The sequence below is a fragment of the Notamacropus eugenii genome, chromosome 1 (genome assembly GCF_028372415.1).
Source record: "Notamacropus eugenii isolate mMacEug1 chromosome 1, mMacEug1.pri_v2, whole genome shotgun sequence".
Lineage (NCBI taxonomy): Eukaryota > Metazoa > Chordata > Mammalia > Diprotodontia > Macropodidae > Notamacropus > Notamacropus eugenii.
The window spans coordinates 753,973,681-753,993,831 of record NC_092872.1 but is presented as its reverse complement, the minus strand read 5'-3'; positions in this window follow the sequence as shown (position 1 = coordinate 753,993,831).

Genomic DNA, 20,151 nt, shown 5'->3' with positions numbered 1-20,151 from the left:
CCAGTGAATAGCAAGCATTTTGTTAAGCTCCTGTTAGAAGCCAGGTACTGTACCAAGCACTTTGTTTATAAAGAAAGACAAAACTGGGGTCTGCGGGCAGGGAGCTCACTATCTTCCAGCCAAAGTCCCAAAGTTTCCTTACTGCTCCAGATTTTCTATCCACGACCTCACTGATTCTCAACAATAGCCCTGCGGGTTCCCCAGAACCAGTTGAACGAGGGATGATGGATAGAAAGAGTCCTGTTCTTGGGGCACAGGCCCTCTGCAGAGCTCTGTGGGTGTCTCGTGTGTGGAGAGGAAAGAGGTGTCTTAGTGGGCAGGTTGGTGAATCCAGAAGAATGTGAAACTTTAGTCAGTCACAACTCCTGAGTTCGAATGCCAGCCATGCTACCTACTTATTGACCTTTGGCTTGGCACCAAGGCTTTGTTTCTCAATTTATGTACGAAGGGAGGGGCCTGACTAGGTGACCTCTAAGGTCCCTTCCAACTTGTCTAGAGCTAGAGTTTGGGGAATCCCCAGTGTAGAAATGCGTCCTCTAACGCTGATCATAGCACCTCTGTGAATTTACAGGTAAGTCCTAGGAAGATATACAGGGTACTCGAGATCAGGTGGCTTGCTCAGAGTAACACATCTGGAGCCAGAGGTGGGAATAGTACCTGTCTCTTGGCCTAGCATTGTCCCCCATGTTATGCTGTAAAATGAGAGAAATCAGTATTGCCACTGTCCACTGTGCTGAAAACACTCTCCCAAGGCAGGAACATGTGAACTCTTATTATTATCCCTGTCTTGCCTGTGAGAAACAGGCTCATTCTAATGTTATCTTACTCTAAATTACCAGACTAGTGAGGTGGGTTGGGGTAGGGGAGGTCAGGACTTGAATCTAGCTCTAGTTGCTTCGGTTCCCTTCTCATCTCATGAGCACAATGGTACCATTCAGGGTTACCTGTGACAAGAGCTAGGACCTGGTGCTGGTTAAACAAAAATTGTAATAAGATGGTAATTGGGCTTCTGGATGGAAGAGGAAGGGGAAAAGGTGAACCCTTCCAATGATATAAGCCGGGAGAACTAGAAAAAGCATATGGATTTCCAGATTTATTTACATAAACAGACCAGAAGTGTTGTTGTGTGCAGGGGAAGGGGGGGGAGGGAAGGAAATCAGTCTTTTAGAAGCTTTTTAATTGCAGAATGACTACCCATAGGATTTGGGCTCCCTGAATAGATTTGTGAACTCTCCAGCTTCCACCAATTTCATAAACACAGGTCTTTGGGGCAACTTGATTTCTCCTGGATACTGGCTGATTGCTTCCCTTCCTCTCCCCTAGCTGTGCTGGACTGGGAGCTGCGGAGGGCAGGCAGAGGCCATGACTTAGCTGATTGCTACCTACATGAGCACAGCATGCTTCTTTCTAGGAGAGCTTTAATAAAAGCTGATCACAATTGAACTGAATCCCACTAGGCAAGGTCATGCAGGTCTTTACCACATACAATCTGGAATAGCCAGGGTCTGAAGGGAATTGGGCCAAGCATTTGCCTTGAGGGACCCAGGAATGAGCAGGTGGCCTAGTTAGAGGGTTGGCCTTAGAATGGCAGGGAGGTGGACCTGAGAGGAGCCAGAGAATCCCAGACCAAGATGGAAGGTATTTAAGTCATCAGACCTCTTTTTCTGATGATGAAACAGACTCAGAAATGCCCAGTGACTTTGCCACACAGTTTTATGTTAGTAAGCATGTAAGGCAGGGTTTGAACTCTGGTCTTCCTGTCTCCATGTGTGACATTTTCCTTAGCTCTCTGTATGACGTTGGGGCCTCAGTTTCCTTCTGTGTTCCATTTGAAGGTGCCTAATGCCCTACCCAGCTCTAAGTCTGATGTTCACATGGTTTTCCTGGTAGCTCCAGGCTCTGGGCTGAAGGACCTTCCCATCCCACCCCCTCTTTCCTCCCCCTCCCAGATCCAATCTTGTGTGCAAACATTTACAACATGTCCACCTAGTACAACGTGTCCTGGCTCCTCCTCCTGTCCCTGGACACAGAATGGGCAGTCTGTTCCTCCCCTGGCCTCATATCTCTTCATGTTTATGATGCTGAATGTGAGGGAAGATAAAAATTCAATCCTATCAGTGCTCCATGATAACATGGTGACCTCAGCAGATCCTACTGGGGGCTCTTTCCTTCCCCCTCCCCATCCTCAGAGTTCTGAAGAGGCTCAGGCTGGGGTTGGACCGTTCTTACTTCAGCTCAGTTCAGAGTGTTTAGACTGCCATAAGTTGGTGACACTCTTGGTTACCTACCTGCTTAGGAACAGGCTGTCTCTGAGACAGAGGACTGCACCAAGCACTCTGCAGGGCTCTTCCTCTTTTGAGCTTTCTTTTGTATTGTTTCTGATGCATGTTCTAAGTTCCCTCCCAGCTTCGATATCCTATTTTCTAAGGTCCCTTCCAGTTATGAGAGGTTATGTGATTCATCCAGGGTCATAGTGCTGGTAAGTATTTACTGGATTTGTACCTGGATCTTCTTGGATCCACGTCCAGTGATCAATCTACTCTACCACCTAACTCCTTCATTTTATAGATGAGGAAACTGAGATTGAGAAAAGTTAAGGGACTTCCTCAGGGTCACGAGGCTAGCAATGTCTGAGACAGAATTTAAAATCTCATTTTTCTGACTCTAAACTCAATGCCCTATTGACTAGCAGACCTGTGCTACATACTTCTCTAAAATCCTTTAATCTGAAGAATACATTCTTCTACAGCATCAACTATATGGGTAACCTGGAGCAGAAAGTGGTAAACATCTGGTTAGTAATCAGCCTGAGAAATAAGGGAGGTACCAGCCTGGAGCCCATGTAGTGAAAATAGGAAAAAATCTGGCTTTTCCTTCCTTGCCCAGATGGTATCCAGAGAGCTACAGCCCCAGGTAATGGAAAGAACATTGAACCGAGCATCTGGGGAACTTGGGTTCTACATACAACTAATTCCTTGGATGATCAATCATGGGTGTAGGGAAAGAAAATTGATAGCTGGAAGGAACCTCAGAAGTCAGGGTACCACAAAGGGTTTAGGAAGGATTTCCTGACCCTTCATAGAACTGGGGAATCTCGAAGCTGAAAGGAGCCCCCTAAAAGATAACCCTCCCCCCATTTTATAGATAAGGAAGCCAAGGCCCAGAGAGTGGAAGTGATTTACTGCAAATTCCCCAGAAAACAGCAAAGCAGCAACTCAAACCCAGGTCCTCCGACTCCAAGCCCTTTCTTCTGACATGCCACACTGCCTTTCTAAGGTCATATTTATCACCTCCCCTGTCTCTAAGTCCCAGTTCCCTCTGTTGTAAAATGAGGATAATCATTCTTGTGTTGGGAGGAAAAACTGGCTGTTACTTTCAAAAATAGACTAAAAATAAGCCTACACCACAGGGCTCTTAGGAGGCTAATAACATCTTCGTGATTCTGCTTGGTCCCAAGGGCCAAGCAAGGTGTATGGGGGGATTAGTTTCATTCTGCTTGATCCTGGAGGGTAGAATTAGGAACAATGACTAGAAATGACACTGGCTGATTTGCTTTGATCTAAGGCTGAATCTCTCTCACAGGTAGAGCTTGTCCATAAGCCAGGTGGGCTGCTCTAGGGGTGGGGGGCTTCTGTTCCCTGGGATTTTGAAGCAAAAGCTTCATGTCCGTTTGTCAGCTCTGGTGGGTAGGGGATTCTCTATTGGTCTGGTTGGCTCAGAGACCACCGAGGCCCCAATCAGCTCAGACATTCTGTAACTGTGTGATCAAATGGGGTGATAGATGGGAAAGCAATTGGGAAACCATTAAGGGGGATATAAACATGAGGTTCAGGGGCTGCCAGGGCCCATTTTATAGCCTTCATATCCTTCAGTAATCACCCACGGCTAACAAATCACAGGACTCCTCGATGGAAGAAGAAGCACAATTTTGGACGATGGGTTCAGAGGCCCAGAGCTGGAAGGAACCTTAAGGCACGATCTCATTTCAGAGATGACGAAACTAAGGCCCAGAGAGCTAAGTCACTTGCCCTGGATCACAGAAGTGGAAAGGGCAGACCCAGGATTTGAATCCAGTATTTCTGACTTTATATTCAATGCTTCTGGTATACTCCACCAATGGCGTCCAAATCATAGTAAAATATTGACCATTCATGTTGTACTTAAAGGTTCGTAAAGCTCTGTACTTGTGTTAGCTTAGTTAATCCTCAAAACAACCTTGGGAGATAGGAGGCATTATTATCCCTATTTTAGGGATGGAAAAACAGACATGGGATTTGAACTTCCTGCCTCGACACCTATCATTTTATCCACTGCATCACCTAGCTGAGTAAAAGGGCTGTTGTAAAACATCTGAGGGGGATCAGTTGGCTACAGTCAGTTGTCAGTAATGGCATATGCTCCAGTAATAATGGAGAAGACATCTTTGTAGACATAAAGGGTCAGGAAGAGAAATGGTAGATCTCCCCCAAAGTGCTGGTGTAATATTTATGAAATGAAAGAAGGCAAAGGGCCACACCTTGAGTGCATAGGACAGATCCTCTTTGGAGAGTAATGGAAGGGCGTAAACAGGCATGGAACAGGCTGAGAGCACCTGGGTGGGCTTCCAGCCTTTCTCCACCTGTCCCTGTAGCCCCGTTCTGGCCTCCTTAGGCAGTATTCTACCCCACAGCCAAACTGATTTTCTCTCTTCCTCTATCTTAGCTCCTTGGTTCTCCTCTCCCTGGCTCTGCATTGACTATTACCTGAGCCTGGAACATGCTTCTTAATCATGCTTCTCAGATTTCCCAGAGTCCTTATAGTCTCAGCTCAATACCAGCTTTGTAAGAAAGATATCTCAAATTCCCCTCCCCTGATGACTAGTACCCTAGGGGTAGCTAGGTGGCTCAGTGGATAAAATGTTGCACCTGGAATCAGGAGAGACCTCTTTTCAAATCCAGCCTCAAATGTTGATTAGTTGTGTGACCTTGGCTAAGTCACTTAGCCCCTGTCTGCCTCAGTTTCCTCAGTGATAAAATGGGAACAGTAATAGCACCTACCTTGAATAGTTGTTGGGAGGATTTAATGAGATGATATTCATAAAGTGCCTAGCACACAGTAGGTACTTAATGAATGCTTATTCCCTTTCTCTTCCTCCTCCCCAACCTGTACTAATTGTTTCTATTTTCCATCTCCTATAAATGATAAAGTAACTTTCTGGAAGGAACCCTTACACTGGAGTTAGGAAACTTAGTTTCCAGTCTCACAGTTAATATGAATAACCTGTGCAAGCTTAGGCATCAGTTTCCCCAACTTGAAAATATCTTCCAAAGATGGTCCTAGCTCTAAATCCATGGTCCCATTATCACTAAAGTCCTTTATGGCTGTAAAATCAATGACCCCAGGACTCAATATCCTTGCTGTGTTTTTTTCCCCTTTGTCTCATCATTCCCAGTTTCGATCTTCATATGGCATGACCTTGAGGCCCTTCACATCCTGGTGCTCTCCTCTGGACATCCATTAGCTTGTCAATGATTTTCCTAATCTCTGAGGCCCAGATCTAACTGAGCTCAATACTCCCACTTCTCTTAATGCATTTCAAAATCTCACAGGTTTTCTTGGATGACACAGCCCAACTCCACTCCACTCATGTGGCATTTGCAGGCCACTAAGACCCTAGAGGTTTTTTCAAACATGTCCCTGGAAATGTTTGCGAATGCCCTGATGGATAAGGTCTGGGATAGAGAGGACAAAAACCACAAAGAATTCCTACCCTCAGGAGGCTTACCTAGGAATGGGGAGACAAGAAGTTCATCATTAGGTACACACAAGATGCATACAAAATAGGAGAGGGGCCGGAGAGGAGAAGGCCCTAGCTGGCCAGACTAGGAAGGCTTCCTGTTCCTCAGCATGCCTGGGGTAGGGGGGAGTAGTGGCTTCTATATCTCCAGCATTTCCAGCTTACAAAGTTCTCAGTGAGTTGATTAGGGTAAAGATTTGTATGCTGTTTTACAGATAAAAAACTGAGTGTCATGGGAGGTTAGAGATTGGTCCAGGCCTAGAGATTATTCGGAAGATTGTAAAAAAACAAAGGGTAAGCACATATGCCCTTGCTCCACGGGCCAGGAGGGTATTGCCCCTGAAACACATCTATGTTTCCCAGGGTCCTGGGAAGCAGCTCCTTCATGTCCCTATGTGGTCTCAGGACTGTCTCTGGCTTACCAAATGTCTTCTCTCTAATGAAATGTGCGTGGCTTTCCAAGACGTCATCGGATCAGAATCCTGGCTTGTGCTCAGGGCCGAATGGCTTATTAGAATTGTGCAAAGGTGCCCTCAGTCTTGAAGCTCCTCCTCTGCCTCCTCCTCTCCGGTTTTTTAGGAGGCCGGCTTGCTCCCTGGTGTCTTCTGCCTGCCCTCCTCTCCTCTGGATGTCTGACCTCAGCTTGTGATCCATTCTCTGGGTCCCCTTCAGATTTTCCAGATTCTTTCCCTCTAAATGCTCTTCTAAGGTAGTACAAGCATCTTTGTCCCTGCTTTATGGAGGGGGAAACTGAGGCTCATAGCCATTCCTGCAGACATTTAATAGAAGAACAGCTCCCAATTTTATGTGGCTTTGGAGTCTCCAGAGCATTTTCCTGACTGCCCCTGGAGTTCAATAATTGTGTGGCCACTTGTGTTTGACGGAGTAGGCTCTTGACGAATGCTTATTGAGTGATTATTATTAATATAGTGGTATATATATATATATATATATATATATTATATATATATATATATATATATATATAGTGAAAACATCATCTTCATTTTTAAATAGGGACACTGAAGTTTAGAGTAATTTGATCGAAACCTTCAGCTAATAAACATTTATGAAGCATCTACATGGGAATAATAATTACAATGGCCGCCGGTTAGAGAGCACCCACTATGTGCCAAACACTGTGCAAACGTCACCTCATTTGATCCTCACGATGGCACTGAGAAGTAAATGGTCTTATTGTCTCCATTGACAGATGGAGAAACTGAGGCAGATGGAGGCTGACCGATGCACCCAGGGTCACACAGCTTGTATCTAAAGCCAGATTTGAACTCGGATCTTCTTGACTCCAGGCCCAGCTCTCTAGGCACTGTGGGGCAGCCCAGTGGCCCCTAGATATTAGGAGCTAGAAACAGGAACACAAAAGTGAGGCACCCCACCCTGGAGGGACTCAGGCTCTATTGGGGGAGGGAGTGGAATAAAACTCATTTGCAGATTAAGAAATACAAACATATACAAACAACTACAAAGCAATGGGGGCATATGGTGACATTCAAACCTGCCCAAAACAGAAATGAAGAAAGTTGCAATTGAATTCAATCTTTGAAAGAGTGAGGAGTAGAGGGGAGGAGGAAGAGCATGCCAGGCATGGGGAACAGCTTAGGCAAAGGTATGGAAAGCAAGTAGACCAGTTTAGCTCAAGCACAGAGACCGAAGAGGAATATTAGATAACTTACCTGGAAAAGTTGGAGTCAAATTGTGCATGACTTTAAATGCCAAATGGCAGAATTTGCACTTTATCCTAACGGCAATAGGGAGTCATAGAAACTTCCTGAGCAGGATAGGGGTGGTGTCATTATATTTGGGGTTTGTTATATTAATTTGGCATCTTTGTGGAGATTGGATTAGTCAGGGGAGACACTGGAAGTATTGAGAGCAGGAAGGAGACTGTTGCAGTAGTCTAGGCAAGAAGTAATTTGTTCATAGATGAGATGGATGATAGCTAGATCAATAGAAGGATAGATAGATAAATGATAGACAGACAGACAGACAGATAGATAGACAGATTAAAAAATCTTTTATTGAATCCTTCCTATATGCCAGGTATTTTACTGAACTAGATGAGTTTTGTCATCAGTGAAAAGAACTGAACAGATATAAAAATTTTGAGGAGGTAGAATTGGTAATGACTGGCACTTGATTGGGTGGGAGAAGGAGGGATAACATAAGGGGAAACAAGGAGGATTCCAAGAATGGAAATCCAAATCACTATGAAGATGATGGTATCTTGAAGAAAAATAGAGAAGTTGGGAGGAAAAATGGGTTTTGGGGAAAAGAAAGTTAATTCAGTTTTAAATGTGTTGGGTTTGAGATGCTTATGGAATATCCATTTGCAAGTGTCCAGTAGGCATTTGTAATTTGGAGATGTAACTCTAGAGATCGAGAAAGAGATGAGATCTTGGAATTATTTCCATTAAGAAGACAGGTCAATCTATGAACAAAGATGAGGTTGCTGAGAGTAGAGTAGAGAGAGTAGAAGAAAAGAGGCTCCAAGGAATAGTGCTGAGAAACACCCACTATTGGGGAGGGGGTCAGGGAATGGATCATAAATTCATGAAGCAAGACCAAGAGAAATCAGTCAGACAGAAGGAGAAGCAAGAGAGGTCAGTGGGAGGAAAACTCATAATGAAGAGGGCATCCATGAGGAGAGACTGGTCCTCAGGACCAAAATGCTTCCAAGAGACCAGGAAGACCATTGAACTTATGAGTCAAGAGACGAGTGGGAACCTTAGAGGGAACAATTTCATTTGAAAAGTTGGGTTGATATCCAAGTTGTAGATGATCAAGAAGAGAATGTCAGGTGAGAAAAAAGGACTGAGTGTAGACAACTTTGCCAAAGAGTTTGGCCATGAAAAAGAGGGGGCCAGAGCTTGAGCTCTTGGGAGGACAAGAACAATTCGCATCTTTCAAGTGTTTCCCCATTTCCAAAGCACTTTCTTCAGGTCCTATTACAGGGAATTTAATTTCCTTTTTACATATAAGGATCTGAAGCTTATTGAAGTCCCCAAGGTCATACCGATGGTCTGGGGCAGAGTGAATTTGGACAGTGAGTTTCCAAATTGAGGCTTCAGAAGTTTTCAATTGCAAATCAGTCGTTCTGTCTTATCATTGGTTTACAGATTTAGAGTTGAGAGGGATGTCAGAGACCATACAATCCAGCCCCCCTCATTCTATAGATGAAAAAATGGAGGCACAAGGACATTTTGTACCCAGGACCCCTGATACCAGAACAAGTTTGTTGTCACTTTCAAGAACATGAACTCTTATATTTCCTTATGTGTCTATATCCTCAGCACCTAGCTCAGCATCTGGCACTGGTCTGTCTAAGAAATGCTTATAATGAATTGTAATTGAAATAAAATGAAACCAGAACTCTTTGGGCTCCTTTGAACAAATTATTTAAACTTGAAGGGCCTCAATTCCCTCATCTTTAAAACAAGAAGGTTGGATGACATTCTATTTTTCCAGACCCAACACAAGCCTATGCTGATCACTCTCACCTCTGACCTATCATGTTTCCAATCTGTAGAATCCATTTGAGGATTTAAAGAGATTCTGCCCTGAAAAATTCATTAATTGTTTCATGTGTGTAAGTCTTATCTCACCAATTATTCCATAATCACTCCAATTATTCTCCTGAGAGCAGGACAAACCAGGGCAATGACCTACTTTTGGATCCCACACCATGCCTAGCACCATACTAGATACACAGTACAGTATGGTAGACCACTGGACTTGGAGTTAAGATACCTGTGTTTGAATCTCATCTCTCCTACTAATATGCCCTCTCTGGTCTTGTCCTTCCTTTTCTATTCAATGAAGTGGAGGACTCTGTGATCTCCAAGAATTTTCCTCAACATGATCCCTAAAATTCCAGAACGTCCTCGATAATGACATATTGACTTGGATTGATAGTTACTCAATGGAACTGTGAACATTTCTTCCTAAGTCTGTGAGTGACCAAATTCTTATGGTAAGATACCTCTCTGATTTTTTCAACAATCATTGCTTTATGTTAATAGTCTCCTAGTTACTGTATAATCTCCTACAACTTCAAGCTTCCTGAACCTATTTCTGCAGGTCAGAAAATTACGAATGTTAATTAATCTGAATCTTTCCCAGTCATGTAAACATTAGCCTTTGAATTTCTGGCGGAGAAGTTTTGATAAAGCCAACTGACTGGCTTGCTGGAAAGAAGCTGAGATTCTGTTTAGAAACCTGAATTGTCCATCCAGTTCTATCACTAATAATTTGCTGTGCCCTTGGCCAAGTCATTTTCCTTTTCTGGGTTTCATTTTCCCCATCTGCAAAATTAGGGGATGCGACTAGCCGGTTTCTAATGTCCTTTCCAACTCTGACATCTTGTATTCCATGGTCTAAGGTGTCTCTATCTCTTTCTCAGATTTGTTACTCTAGGGTCTATATTTTAAGTTCCCTTTTATCTTTGACATTTCTTATTCTATATGCTGACATTTTCCCACTCTGAAATTCTACATTATATGCTCCTAGGTTCTTGTCAGCTCTTAGATTCTATGTTCTATGTTTTAAGCAATGGGGCACTAGGAAGCTCAGATAATAGAGCTCAGAACCTGGAGTCAGGAAGACTCCTCTTCCTGAGTTCAAATCTGGCGTCAGACACTTGCTAGCTGGGTGACTGAACGAGTGATTTAATTCCACAGGCTTCAGTTTCCTCCTCTGTCAAGTGAGCTGGAGAAGGAAATGGCAGACCCCTCTGCCAGTATCTCTGCTGAGAAAACCCCAAAGGGGATCACGGAGAGTCGGACATGACTGAAGAACACCACCAGCGGGGTAGGCTCCCTCTGGTTTCGTCATTCTCAGCTCTGTGTTCTGAAATCTGGATTTTCTGTCTGATGCTCTCAGATCCTTTGAAGTTCTGACCTCTGATGTCTCATGTTATCCAGTGGCTCCCAGCTATTCACTTTCTGTACCAATGCCGAAGGCACCTAACTTGTCCCCTGCAGGTTAGCCAATGCTTTCTCTAGACACAGGACTCTGCGGTGTTGCTTTGCAGGGCCAAGTCATGTAGCCTATCAGGCTCCAGATGTCTATCCTGCAGGCTTGTCCACAAGGGCGTCATCTAAAGCAGGTGTTGCTACGTTACCCCATAGGATAATCCTTCCTTTTCCTCTCATCTAAGAAAATCCCTTAATAGTTCTTCCTTTCTGGTGATATTGTGCTGTAACACTACCAATTTGTAACACATATGAATTGTCTTCTGCCCTCAAGGACCCCGTGCAAAATGAGATGCTTTAAATAAAATGGAATGCACAATTCTTCCTGCCTGGCTGTTTGCTTTTTTTTTATTTTTTAAGCTCATGGATCTGGGAGACCGGCTTTGTTTTTTCAACTTTATTATTTCAGTAGTGATGTCTGATACAGTATTGGGGACTGAATAAGAAAGGAAAAATCCAGTGTCTCCAAAGAGTGCTGTTAATCAAATGCTCCAGCAGCCTTCTGCTGGGGTATGGAGGCTAGACTACAGGGTCCTGTGACTTACTGTTGAACTAGGTGATATTCCACACAGACTCAGAACTGGCTCCCTGGCCAGAACTGCGGACTGGCTGGTCTTCCCTTTGCATTTTTTTTCAAAACCATAGTTACAAGGTTGAAGAACTACATGGGACCTTAGAACACAGAATGCCAGAGCTGGAGGGGAATCTTAGAATACAGAATGTTAGAGTGGAAAAGGACCTTGGAATATTCTTATTTGATGTAGAAGTTATGGCATTATACATATACATATATATATATATAGTGTATATGTGTGTATATATGTATGTGTGTGCATGTGTCAAAGCTGAAAGTGTCCTTGGAGACCACCCAATCTCATTTTATGGAAGGGAAACTGAGGCTCCAATGAGCAAAATGACTTGACCAAGGTCATGCAAGTAGTCAGAAGGCATAGACACATTTGGTCCAAGTGTGCTCCAAATCTTCCCTTTCCGCTGAGGAGGTCAGTGAGCTGCTAGGATTTGATCTGTGTAAGTTCATGCCTTTCTCTCTCCACTTAGGGCTTGGTCTTCCTTCAAGAGACAATTACTAGAATCCCTTGCCATTTTGTAGTATTGGCTGGATAACAAGGGAATTCCATGGAAGGGTCACTAGAAGCTGGAGTTGGAGGATCTGCATTTGAATCTTGCTCCTGCTGTCTATGATCTGTCTTCCCAGCCATCTCCCCACCTAGCCACATTCACTGTGGCCATCATCCCCTTCCCCCCACACTGGATCCTTGGACTTTGCCTCTGGAGCCACAAACTCTGAGAGCTGTGCTTTCATCTTCTCTTGTCCAGAATCTGGCCTCCAGGACCCTTCCTGCCCAATTCCACCTCTGTGTCTTTTTTATTCCCCTTTGTGCATTGTTTTCCCCATTAAAATATCACCTCCTGTCTTACTTGTTTGGATTTATGTCTCACCTATAGTAAATACTTGAGACATGCTTTGTTGCATTCTCTCTCTCATTACCCTTATCCCTCTTGTCAGAGTAGGAAACTGAGACTTAGAGAAATGAAACCATTTGCCTACAGTGGCATGATACCAGAAGTAGAGCTGGAAGCCAGGTCTCCTGCCTGACTATCTTCTGTTCAGCCATCCCTGACAAAATGGCCACCTGGGTATGGCTCTAGGTTCTATGACTGGAGACACCATAGACCTTGGTCTTTCCATGTCCAGGGGACCCCCTGGAGATACCAGCTGGTTCTGAATCCCACCAGAAGAACAGATCATGGAACCAAGGGTGAATCAAAGAACGATTTTATGAATGCAATAAGTAATTCATTTTCTAGGCTCATTTTGGATTGAAAATGGAATATACGAGTACTGTTTCTAAGATTATGAACCATTCCTATCCCATGTTGCCACATTATCTTCTTTTTTTAGAACAAAATGGAATGTTTCCATATTATCTTGTTTTTCTTATTTGTAAAGGAACAGAACAGAATGTTTGTTTCTATATTACCTTGTCAAGGCTAGAACAAGGCAAAATAGAAAAAAATGGGATGCCAGAGGACTAGAGAGGTCAGCTACCTTCCCTTCAATTTCAGAGAGGCCAAAGTCAGGGCCAGAATGGGGCTTCTGATCTCCAGGCCAGAGTTCTTGAGAGGGGACCTCAGCACTGCTCACTCGGTCCAGTTTCATTCGATAGATCTTTCATATATGTGTAGCTTGTCTCTTCCACAAGACTATAAAGTCAGAATTCCACAATTTGCAAGTAGGAAGGGACTTTGGAGACCATCTAGATCAACCCATACATATGCCTGCCGTAGCAGGTAGTCATTGGCTCTGCTTTGAAGATGTAATCCTAACCCTAACCCTAAATGGGGAGATGAGGAACTCACTAGCTCCAGAGACAGCCCATTTTATTATTTAACAACTCTGATCATGAGAGTTTTTCCTGACCTAAAGATTAAATTTTCATCTTTGCAATCTGCCCCTCACCTATTGTTCCTGGTTCAGCCTTTTGGGGCCAAGCAGGACAACATTATCTCTCCTCTCCATGACATCCCTTCACACACTTGTAAACAACTCTTAATTACATCTCTCTCCCCCAATCTCCTTTTCTCCAGGCTAAATGCATCCAGTTCCTATAACTAATTTTGCATGATTGGTTATAGGAACCTCACGACCTTGCACTCTCTCTCCTGGCTGCCCTCATCTGTCCACTTTCCACTTCGCAAGTGTCCTGCTTTACCTGGGATTTAAACTGAGCTCCTGCCACAGGTCTTTATGGTTGTCCTCACAACTGACCACTCCAGTCTTCTGTGAGGGAGACAAGGTAAACATTACTGTTCCCATTTAATAGATGAGGAAACTGAAGTGATGTGGAACTGATCCATCCAGTCACCCTGACAGGAAACAGAAGAGCTACAGCTTGACTCAGATGCTCTGGCCAGTGAGCCCTCCTTCATGCGGTGAAAGCTTAGAAGGAGCTGTCACCCTCTGAGAGCCGGGCTATGCCAAGGGCCTTCATCTTTGAAGCTCGTGTGAAAGGTGCTTCGACCAGAGAGTGAGTTCCACCCTTCCAGCCTCTCTGGGATCTGCCCTTGACTTTTCCAATGGCTGTACCATGTATTCCTTCTTCATTGCTTTTGGCCGCTCCTGATGCAACACCCCATCGCTCCCTTTCATGTTAGTAAGTACTGGGAGTTCTGGTTCAGGACACAATGGGGCAGAACGTTTTTTGACATCTGATTTAAGAACAATAGGTGGCAAGAAAACGGACTTGTCCCCTGGGATCATTTCCAAATCTGCGCCCTGCTTCCTGGGACCCCCCAGTCTGAGATGGCCAACATGAAACTGTAGAACCACAGAATGGCCCTTTGTGGTGATCTAAGCATTCCTCCCCCCTCCATGTACAGAGGAGGAAACTGAGGCATCCATGTCTCTATGATTAGTCCAGACTCCTCAGGGAACCTTTCTGGCTACTGCCTGGTGGAGTCTCTGACCTTGGTGAAGTAAGAAGGTACAATTCAGCAAACTTTTTGTTTCTTTTCCGTGCAGAGCAGTGGCTCGCTGGGCAACCTGCCTTGGAGTGAGGAAGTCTGTCTTGAGTCCCACACCAGATGTGTGACTCCAGGGTCGAGGCACTTAACTCTTAGTGTCCCAAGTAACACTGTAGACCGTTACAGTCATTCGTGTGCGAAAAGGAGGTTTTCTCATTGGTTGTTTTCTGGTACATGCCAATCCTTCTTTCAAATAATTAATCCATTAATTAACGACTTTTTAAATGAGAAGGGCCTCCTGCTTGTTAAAGATAAAAAAATGAAATGGTCCCTGATCTCAAGGAGCTGACTTTCTACTGGGAGATGAACTATGTGCATCGATAAGTATGATGCAAAGAAAACATGAAGATTTTAGGTATGATAAAAACTTTGGTACAAGTAATCAGAGAAGACCTCAACGAGGAGGGGATGCTGGAACCGTCTTGGAGGAAGGCAGAGAATCAGAAAGTTGGATATGAAGAAGATTACAAGGTGGGGCAAGGGACGTGAGGGAGGCCAGACCCTCGTGGGGTCAGGGTCAGGAAGTGGCTGGTGTTGCACTGTAGCTTCAGAGTCCAGTTCCTGAAGGGGAGCATCTGAAATTAGGATGCACAGTCACACACACGCACGCATACATACACACACAGCCACCCACACCCACACACACACTCACACACACATCACACAATTTCTATTGGCATCTTTTTTCAATTGATAGGTTTAGAGATCTGCCCAAAGCACTTAGAGGTGAAGTGCCTTTTGCCTGGGGTTAAATGGCCTGAGTAGGTCAGAGGAGGGACCTGGAGGTCTTCCAGACCCTGAGGTCATCTCTATGCTACTGTCTTTTGCTCCTCTGTTTGTTCTGGACACAGTAAATACTTAAAACCTGAGTTCAAGTTATATGTGTATATACATACATACACACATACACACACAAATATACACATAGATACATATATACACATATATACATACACATATGTATAATATACATACATACACACATACACACACATACATACATACGTGTGTGTATACTTACACCCCACCTCATAATCTGATGCAGGAACACTAGATGAGTCTCTTTAGTCATTTCCAAATCTGTGTCCTGCTTTCTGAGTAACTATAACTATTGATAAATACAGAGACACTATATATAATATGCATATTGTAGAATATGCATTTCTTTCCTATACAATACAATATTAAACATATAAATGCATATATTTACAAGCCTTGAAATGGTAGCTAAAATTATCCTAATTATTATTAAAACATGCTTTTTGAGTCCCAACATCATTTCAAGGACAGAACATTGGTCTGCCAGTTCAGAGCCCCAGGTTGGAGCCTCAGCAGAATCATTTCAGCCTCAGTTTCTTTTTTTGTCAAATATGAATCTCAGTACCTTCACTGCCTCCTTCTCAAGGTCGTGGTGAGGGTAATATGTGCAGAGGCCCTCTGACTGCAAAGTGCTGTATAAATGGGAGCTGTCAGTATTCTAGTTAAGGCCCCTTTGGGACTCAGATGGAGGCAGCCTGCCTCCCAGCTTCCCCTGGTTCCCAACTGTGACTTTTCTGAAATTAGAAGCTGGATTCCAGAAAGTTATTTTCTCCGATCGTCACAGCCAAGTCTGCACAATGTGTTTTCTCCCCTGGTATTTCCTCCTGGTCATTATTTTTCTCAGAGTCTGCTTAATTGACTCAAGGTTCTTCTTTCTTCTTTAACAGGAAAATTCACAGGGAAGTTTTCTCTTCAGAATCCAGCCTGTTGTTCTTATATACCAAGCCAAAGCAGAGCCTCATACCATGATCCTTTGGAGAATGCTTTTCTCTATGCAACCTTTCCCTGACAGTCTGCCTCTGATGCTAGAACAGGAAGGGAATGGAAAGAAGGAAGGGGCAGGAAGAAATGTGGAAGTCACAAATAAAAAATGAGAAACTGTGTTCTGAGACGTCTTCTTCCCCCCGCCCCTTTGCTGCAGCCCTCCAAGGAGGAGGTGCCCGCCATCTCCCTGGCCACCCAGACCTCTCCAGGACAGCTCCACTTGTTAGAGAATCCCCAGATTCTGCCCCACCCCACCCCTGGCTAGACTTCTCTTCTACAGACTAAACATCTCCACTTATTTCAACTGAGTCCGTCCTCACCTAGTGAAAACTCAAGGCCTTTCACTGTCTTGGGTACATTTCTCTGCTCATTCTCCAGCTTTCTACTGTCCATCCTTAACTATAGAACCCAGAACTGAGTACGATAACCCAGAAATGGTTTGACCAGGGAAGAGCTTATTGGAGCCATTTTCAACTTGTCTGAATCTACGCCTATCTTAATGCAGCCCAAGTTTTCATTGGCATCCATGGCTCTCTCTGTCATTCTGCTGACTTGTACTGAGCTCCCATTCCATCTGGGAAAAATCCACAGATCTTCCTTAGGCAAATTGCCTTGTGACCATATTTCCTCCACTTTGCTCTTAGGAAATTGACTTTTTTTTGTATAAAAATCAAAAGATTACACATTTACCTCTATTGAATTTCATCACCTTCAATTCAACCAAGTATCTACCCCATCTTATACTTGCAGAGTTGAGTTTTATTTTGAAGCATAGATGGTATTTGTTCCTACTGAATTTCCTCTTGTTCAACTCAGCTCAATCCTGTCACATGTCTGGAGTCTCTTGGGCCTGGACTGTTGTCACTCACTGTGCTAATTCTCCTTGATGCCTTCTGAATTTGATGAACGTACCTTCTGGGCCTTTGTCCAGTCATTGAAAAGACCAAGCAGAAATCCTTAGATCTCTAGGGCACTCTTCTTGACACCTGTCCCATGTTGGCATTTAACCATTACCAACTACTTAGCAACTGGGTGGTGCAATGGATAGAACACTGGACCTGAAATTGGGAAGATGAGTTCCAATCTGGTCTCAGAAACTTACTAGAGAACTCTGAGAAGACACTCGAGTGATAGTTATCAGGTTCCTCATCTGTAAAATGGGTATAATCATAGCCCCTACATTCTAGGGTTGTTGTGAGAATAAAGAGGAAACATTTGTAAAGCATTTTCAAACCTTAAAGCGTTTTATAACTGTTATTGCTATTTGTTGTTACTTTCATAGGACTCATTTAATTTTACAATGCTGTACAGACAAGGACTTTTGGGGGCAGAATCACAGAACTGGTGATTTTGAGAACTCGGGAGCCCATTCAGTGGAAGCCATCTAGTCTGGCCCCCTCTGGAATAAGTAGGGTGTAGAACACTGAATAGCAAAAAGGCTAGGGGGTAATCCTCATTCTGCTGCCAACTAGCTGAGATTCAAATGCAGATCCTTGAGCTCCAGCTTCCAGCGATCTTTCCCTGGAATTCCCTTGTTATCCAGCCAATGCTACAAAATGACAAGGGAATTACTTGGAAAGGAGTTTGAATCCTGGTTTGTCAAAAGAGGCAGTTGGATTTGATGACTGCTAAGATCATTTCACAAAGCCTCAGTTTCCTCATCTCTTAAACTGGAAGGCAGTTTGTAGTAACTGGGGATGTTCAAACAGGAGGCAAGAAGACTCATATGTGTGGATGTGAGAGGGATGGATGGCTTCTGGTCCCTCAAAGGCCATTTTATGGAAACAGGATTTGACTAGTTTGAGGCTGCTTTGGAAGCCAGACTCTGTCCAACAGGTTGTAATAACAGTGAGTGGGATTTTGGTTTAGCGTAAGGGGTTTCTTCCTACCAATGGAAGCTTCCCAAGGAGTGCTTACATAATGAGCTGACTTGATGGACTTGGGCTCCTCCTTCCTGGAGGCTTCCAGGAGAGGCTAACTGACCTTTTGTGGATTGGAGAGAAGATCCATGCTTCGGGCCAGATTCGGTCTAAATGGCCTCCGAGTGTTCTCCTAATCCTAACTTTCTAGGGGTCTACCATCGTAATCTCTGTATGGGCATTTGAAGTTAATTAAGCTCTGAGTTTTAATCAGTTATACACTGGCTTACCTCATCAAGAAAAATGAACTGGCCTGGCCCAGCCCAGTCCATTCTGGCATTAACTGCCTAAGTAAAGAATAATCTAATCATCCTCCTAACGCTAGCGCAGACCTGGGGCTTATGAATCAGTACGATTTCTTTTCCTCTTATAAATTCACACAGTCCCCAACCTCATTCTCACAATCTCTGGAGTTCACTTGAGCAGACTTCTCCTAAGTGCCCAGGAGACATGAGGAGCTATACAAAGACAGATCTCTGAGAGAGGGAAGGTGCTAGAATAAAGAGGGATTGGAAGAGACTTTCTGTGGAAGGTAGGACTTCAGCTGAGACTTGAAGGAAGCAAGGGAAATCCGAAGGTAGAGATGAGGAGGGAGAGCATTCCAGGCCCGGGGACACATGGAAAGAATGCCCAGAACTGAAGGATGGAAGGTCTTGTTTGTGGAATAACCAGGAGACCTGGGTCACCAGATTGAGGAGGACATGGTGGGGAGTGAAGGAAGACTGGAAGGATGGGAAGGGGTTAGGTCAGGGAGGATTTTTAATGCCAAGCAGAGCATTTCCTATTTGCTCCTGGAGGCCATAGGCAGCCACTGGAGTTTATTGAGGGGTGGGATGGGCTGACGTGGTCAGGCCTGAGTTTTAGAAAAATCATTTTATTGCCTGATTGGAAGATGATTTGGAGCGGGGAGAGACTTGAGACAGGCAGACACTTCCTGCCCCAGCAGCTACAGCAATAATGCAGGTGTGAGATGATGAGGGTGTGCACCAGGCTGGGGGCAGTGTCCGAGAGAGAAGGGGATATGTCCAGAGGTGACATCCAAAGACCTTGGCAGCAGATTGGATCTGGGGGGGTAAGATACGGTGATGGTCTAGGATGACTCGGAGGTTAGGAGCCAGGGAACTGAGAGGAGGGTGGGAGCTTGAAAGAGGGATAAAGAAGATGGGATTTGGAGCTGGAGGTCATCCAGCCTGACTGAGGCCCAGAAAAATGAAATGATGTGTCCAAGGTCACAAAGCTAACAAGTATCAGAGATGGTATTTGAACATACATCTTTCTGACTCCAGATTTAGGACTCCATTCACTACTCCCAGTGATCTTTTCCTGTTTGGACACTCCCTGATTTTTATCCTCAGGTCCCTAGTCACTCAAGGGCAGCTAGGAGGTGCTGCAGTGGACAGAATGTTGGTCCTGGAGCCAGAAAGACTCATCTTCCTGAGTTCAAATCGGACCTTAGACTCCTCCTAGCTATGTGACCCTGGGCAGGTTACTTAATCCTATTTGCCTCAGTTTCCTCATTTGTAAAATGAACTGGAGAGGAAAATGACAAACCACTCCAGTATCTTTGCCAATAAAATCCCAAATGGGTCTGCAGAGACTCAAACTTGACTGTGAAATGACTGAACAACAAAACATCTCCTATGAATAGTATGGTATGGCAGACAAAATTGGCGTGTATTAAGAGAGACCCAATGCCCAGGATGCAGGAAGTCATCTTCCTGTTGTCCTCTTATAGTCAGACCACATTCACATCTGGGCTACATTGGGGTGTGGGTGAGGGGCACCCAGATGCTCACAAGGGTCCAGAGAGGACAAGTAAGATGGCCAGCGTCCTTAAGTCCATGTCTTGTGAGGACTGGTTGGAAGAACTGGGGCTATTTAGCTCAGATAAGAGAATGTGGGAGGGAACAGGAGAGTCATGTCCCAACATTTCAAGGCCCATCATTTGGGAGAGTCTGTTTGACTTCAAGGGACAGAACCAGGAGCAATGGGGGAAAGTTGAAAAGAGACTAATGGAACTTTGCTGTTAACATCCCCCCCCCCCCCACCACCACCACTCTGAACTTCCTTTCTCAGCTCTCACCCCTACTGGCCAAGAGTTCAGGTCCAGAGTGCT